General features: G+C 38.4%; 1 long non-coding RNA gene across 6 annotated transcripts in view; it reads left to right on the top strand.

Moving 5' to 3' along the window:
- Nucleotides 1-801: 801 nt before the first annotated feature.
- LOC111180208 (uncharacterized) overlaps nt 802-6,000 on the top strand; it is a 62,418-nt gene continuing 57,219 nt past the window's right edge. For 2 of the 6 annotated variants that reach the window (XR_016387661.1, XR_016387658.1), the window contains exons 1-2: nt 802-1,312; nt 4,618-4,798. This is a non-coding gene — a long non-coding RNA (uncharacterized LOC111180208). The other 4 variants (XR_002646132.3, XR_016387660.1, XR_016387659.1 and 1 more) reach the window with 4 other exon arrangements.

Raw genomic sequence — 6,000 nt, 5'->3', positions numbered from 1 at the left:
TATTTTCTACCCCCAATCCCTCTTTCATTAGGTGACCTTGACTTTCATACTTTCTCCCTCTGAATATAAGTTTCAGTGAGTGGGTAGCTGGGCACCAGTGTTTCTGGCAGAAACACAAAAGCCCACTTATTCTGAGCACCATGTCTGTGAGACATACATGGTAGTACATGAAACAATAAACTATCAGATCACTGGGCAGCTCTGATTTTGTTCTGTCTCTACATAATCCACCAGGAGGGTAGTAGTATTGATATTTCTAAATTACATCTTTTGTCTTACTAAACCAATTACTTCTAACATGTCACAGTTCATCACCTCAAACTATTTTTTTTCCAATCAGTTGAAGATAGAAAATCCATAAGCAGTTTATCAGTGTGTGATGCTGTTTGCATTTCAGTGCTGTCACCAATTTGGAATTTCATCGTTCTTTGGACTCTTAGCCCAACCTCTTCACAAATTAATGTGTTTGTGTGAAAACAAGCAGCAATTCCTGTTTATGTATGTAGCCTAGAAACCAGCCAGAAAGTACTTTTCAGAAACTCTGGGTGTGGTTGGTTGTTCCTGAAGATAAGACTCAGTATTGTTTTTCTTCTGAATTGACCTAGTCCTTTACTAGGACTAGCCCTGTGCCTACCATGGAACTACATGGGATAATCCACAAAGAGCTTTTGTAGTAGGGGTTTGGATTCTATCTGAATCACTTAACCCTATACATCTGTTTAATATACTTGATAATTCTGATTGAATTCCATCCCAATCACTTGGTATATATCTCGGGCAAGTTACTTAAGTTCTTCAAGTTTCCCTTTTTGCTTCAGTAGAGTAGGAATAATTATATCTGCTCTGCCACTGTGGTTTCGTTGTGAAATTAACTGAGAAAATATTTGTAAGTACACTTTGTAAACTCTAGATCAATATTTATATGTAGGATGCCATTATTATACGTGGTAGAATTGCATCATTGACCCCAATTCCTCACCCCTTCCTGTAACTATGCCCTTTGCCATGTGACTTAGCAAGTCCTAAAGAGGGAGGGTGTATTTCCTTGCCTCTTGACTATTGTGCAAATATATTACTTGCTTTGGCCAATAGAATGAGGCAAGAGTGACAGCCGGCAGTTCTGAACTTAGGTCTTAAGAAGCTGGTATGTTTCTGCTTGCTCTTGTGTGCTCTGCCAATTGCTATGAGAAGAACACGTCTCTGGTCCCAGACAGAGGATGGGGGACACGCAGAGCAGAGCCACTCCAGTCCAGCTGCCTTAGCTGAGCCCAGCCTAGACCAGCTGACCCCCAGCTGACTTACAGATACGTGGGTAAGTTCAGCCCAGGTCAGCAGAGCACCCAGACAAACCATGTGAAGTAAATAAATTGTGTATTGTTAGGTGGCACAGAGGTTTTGCTGTAGTTTGTTATGCAGAATTATTGTAGTAATGGATGACTGATATATCATTCATCAACCATACACCTATCCAGCTAATTAAGCATCCATTGGTTCACTAAGACTATGGTATCTTCCAGTACAAAGACAAGAGGTTTCAGTTCTGAATGGACATTTCCTTCTCTCCCTATGCTCCTTTATGCTTGTCCTCCCTTGACCCAATTTTCAAAAGTAAATACGAAATTTTCTGTACAGCACCCCAAGTTATCTGAATAAAAGGCTCAATAGAAATCTAACAAATAATGTCTTACTGAAAATGTTTAGTTCTAGCTGCTATGAAGGTGAGGAATCTATTAGGATCACATGCATTCATTATTGCTTAATTTATAGACTAGATTTTTCATATCTATAAGTATATGCAAAAGACAGAAACAGCCTATGAAATTTCACTAAGAGCCTTGGACAATTCTAAGTTAAGAATTGAATATAGCACATACATATTGAATACATACCACATGTAAGGCATAGTATAATGTCCTGAGAAAATAGAAATGAACAAGACATAGTAGCTCTCTCTTAATGATCTGGTAAGGGAAAAGAAATGCAAACTACTCATGATACTGTATCTCATCAGTTCTGTAACACAAATTTTTTTGTGCTTTTTCACATGTTGAAGTCAAGATGGTGTTCCATAGTTTAGTTGTTAGTGTTTTTCTTTCTTTGTGGTATATAGAATAATGATGCAGATTATAAGTGATAGCAGCTTAGAGCCAAGAAAATACAGAAGTAAGAGCAGCATATACACCATGTCATAGGATCAAAAAGCAAGGGGATTACTTCTCTCTGACAATATAGGGGAAGATTTCATGGAGAAAGAAGCATTTATATTAAGATGCCAAAAATATGTAGGATTTTAGTAAGACTAAGTGAGACCACTGTGGGTCAATTGGTTCCTAAGTTTTTTATCACCAAGGCATACTTTTATCACCCATCCCCCCCAACCCATGTTGTTTTCAAAAAGATTTTGTCATTATAAAATTTGCATTTATCAAGAGGTACTTTACTTCTGGATTTGATAGCAAAAGCCATGCATTATTGGTAATCAAAGTTTCTAATCAGAGAAGATAATCAGTATTCCCATACTGAGTGAGCATTTTTTTTTGACCAAAAGCCAAAACACTTATTAATTTAGTTAGCCTATGAAGTTATTATTTCAGGTAACTCTTTAATTTCTGTTAAGATTTTTGAAATATTGGCAAGAATTAATCCTAGATGGCAGCATCATTCTACATGAAAATACATCATAAGAAAATATGAGACATGGGCCCTACAGGTTGTGACCCTTAATATGGTTTGCCTAGTGCTTTGGGCAAATGAGGAAATATGAGGGGAGACAAGACAGGAATTATGAGAGGACCAGCTCACGGAGAGTCTTGAATGTCATACTTAGGAATTTAGACTTTCATTGAACCATCACTGAAGAAATCATAAGATTTAATATAGAAGGACTAATAGTAGAATTAGGTTACCAAAAACGAAAAAAAGAAGAACTCATATATATCATAGGCAAAAGAAGCAAAACCTGGGTGACTAAATTTCCACCAGAAGAACACAGACATGCCACAGCTTGTATGCTCATCTACAGTGGAGTAGCTGCCAACAAGCCAAGTTTGGAAGGAATGTGTAAGCTTCATCATTCATTCTGCGTTTCTTACATGAGGGTTCCAAGCAAGGTATTAAGTAATAGCAAGAGCTTGAATTCCTGAGTCAGACCTAGATTCATGTTCTGGCTCTACTACATTTTAGTTCTGTGGCCTTATGCATGTTACTAAAGATCTTTGACCTTTGATTTTCTTATTTATCAATGGCGAAAATAATATTATAAACATTAGAAGATATTTGTAAGGATGACAGACTTTTTCTAAGTTGTCTGGTGCATAATTAACAGGAATTAATACTAGTTTCTTTTAGATTGGCTTGGAAATCCAAAAGTCAAGAGATTTGTGGTGGTATAGAACAATAAATTCAGTCTTCTCTCTTCTCATTATCACATAAGATGCCAAACTGGCTGGTAATCAAGACCCTAAGGAGAAAACATATGCTCCAGACACCAGCTTTGCCTTGGCAGTGGTATGTCTTTGACTTGACTAAATAGGAAGTGATGGCTGAATCTGGTGTGGGGATTCCAGGAGGATGGTTTTCCTGGAGGACTTTAACGGGAAGCTCACATTTTGCAAATAATTATAATTGTTGTAAATACATGAGAGTAGAGGTTGGAGGAAGCATCTTGCAGAAGAAAGTCCTAGAATTCCTGGACAGGGTGGAAAATGGGGAGTCAGAAGTCCAGAAGTTCAACATTCTGTTAATGAGATTGTGGTTGCGATCACCACCACTGTTCCACAGGTTTCTTTTTTTCCTTCTTTCTTTAAATTTTATTTTATATTGGAGTATAGTTGATTTACAATGTTGTGTTACTTTCAGATGTACAGCAAAGTGACTCGGTTATACATATATCCATTCTTCTTCAGTTTCTTTTCCTATATAGGTTACTACGGAATATTGATTAGAGTTCCCTGTGCTATACAGTAGGTCCTTGTTGATTATCTATTTTATATGTAGTAGTGTCTACAGGTTTCTTTACTGATTCCTTTTATTTTTAATTTTTTATTTTTTTAAAAAATATTTTGGCCGCACCGTGTGGCATGTGGGATCTTAGTTCCCCTACCAGGGCTTGAACTCATGCCCCCTGCAGTGGAAGTACGGAGTCTTAACCACTGGACTGCCAGGGAAGTCCCTAGTGATTCCTTTTAATCAGCCATATCTGAAATCAGCACTGCAGAAAATATTTGTCCTGTGAATGTGCTTAAATATATGTTGAATAATAAAACCTGATCTTGGTCATGCAAGTGTTCACAGTGCTTTCATATTTATAATTTCATGTTTTTCACAATGACCTTTTGAGGAAAGTAGGGCATTATTATCCCCCTTTTCCAAACGAGGAGTATGAAATGCCAGATGGCACAGGGAACTTTCCTAATGCTCATGCTTGGTAAGTGGAAAGAACCCCTACCTTTTGACTTCAATTTGAGTCTACTATGTCCTTGTCCCTCTATGAAAATTCGTGATTATTTTCCCAGTAGACTATGATAGTCACGATCCATTCCCTTTTGGAAGACTTCCTCCCACCCCATGTTATATTTTCTTACTTAACAGTTTTATAGCAGGCTCTGTTGCTTCTAGGGTCACAAGAGACGAACATTTGCCATTTCTCATCCTGCATCGTTTTTGGAGGTTGTTATGGAAAATTGGCAGCCTATCATTTCCTTCATACAGTTTGACACAAGGCTTTCAGAAGAGAGAGACTTGAATGTCTCATCTGCCTGGACGAGATGAGGGTTGAATTATTGAACACCTGGTCAAGGTCAGAGCTCAATGTTTTTCACACCTTAAGTCTATTCACCTTATAATCTTTACAGACGAGGACCTCAGCTGTAACACAATCAATTCCCTTACTTCTTCTTTCCCAGGGCTATCAAATATAATAAAATCTCCTGTCCTTCACAAGAAACAAACCTCCCTTCCCTGGTTCAGAGCATTGCACATTCCTTCCATATGACTCAGCATTTAACAGTCATTTTGAGACATAGACCCCCCTTCCCCCACATCTTTTTTTTTCTTCTCATTTTAAACAGGAAATCACCTCTCAGAAACCCTTGGGTAAAGAAAAACAATTATGAAATCGTATGTAGGATATTTCATGAAAGTTACAATAGCGTTTTGCAAAAATCTCACTGTTCTCATCCTTTTACTAGTAATTTTATTGACATGGTAACAGCACATTATCAGTAATTCAAGGCGACAATTGGTCAAATCACCTCTCCCATGTTTCAAAAGGACTGTTTTGGTTATCTCTGCTGTGTAACAAACCATCTCCAAATGTAGTGGTTTAAAACAACAACTATTCATTTGCTTACGATGTTGCAATTTGGTCAGGCAAAAGAAAATGTAATTTGGGTAGTTCTACTCATCTCTTCTGGAGTTTCTCAGGTAGCTGTAGTGGTCCGGAGGTTTGACTGGGATAGGAATGCTCAAGATTGTTTCTGTGTTAAGTTGAATAGTGTCTTCCCCAAATTCCCATTTACCCAGAACCTCAGAATATGACTTTTTTAGAAAAAGGATCTTTGCAGGTGTAATTTGTTAAGATGAGGTCATGCTGAATGAGGGTGGGCTCACATCCAGTTATAAGAAGAGAAGAGGACACGTAGACAGACACAGGGGGAAGGCCATGTGACAGTGGAGACCAAGACTAGAGTGATGTAGCTGAAGCCAACAACCACCAAGGATTGCTGGCAACTAGCAGAAGCTGGAAGAGGCAAGGAATAGATTCCCGTTCAGAACCTTCAGAAGGAGTCAACCCTGATGATACACGTTGATTTTGGACTTACAGCCTCTGGAACTATGAAAAAACAAATTTTCTATTGCCTTAACCCATCCAATTTGTTGTACTTTGTTACCTACAAAAGCTGAAGGAAACTAGGAGAGATTCACCCTCTTGTCTGTTGCCCTAACTAGGACGGCTGGGACAGCTGGAGCCTGACCAGGTCCCCCATCTCTGCCTCTCAC

This window comes from Delphinapterus leucas, chromosome 14, assembly GCF_059928025.1.
Source record: "Delphinapterus leucas isolate spDelLeu-1000000601 "Yukka" chromosome 14, BTC_Dleu_Yukka2, whole genome shotgun sequence".
In the NCBI taxonomy this organism is placed as follows: domain Eukaryota; kingdom Metazoa; phylum Chordata; class Mammalia; order Artiodactyla; family Monodontidae; genus Delphinapterus; species Delphinapterus leucas.
This window is presented reverse-complemented; position numbering and strand designations above follow the sequence as displayed.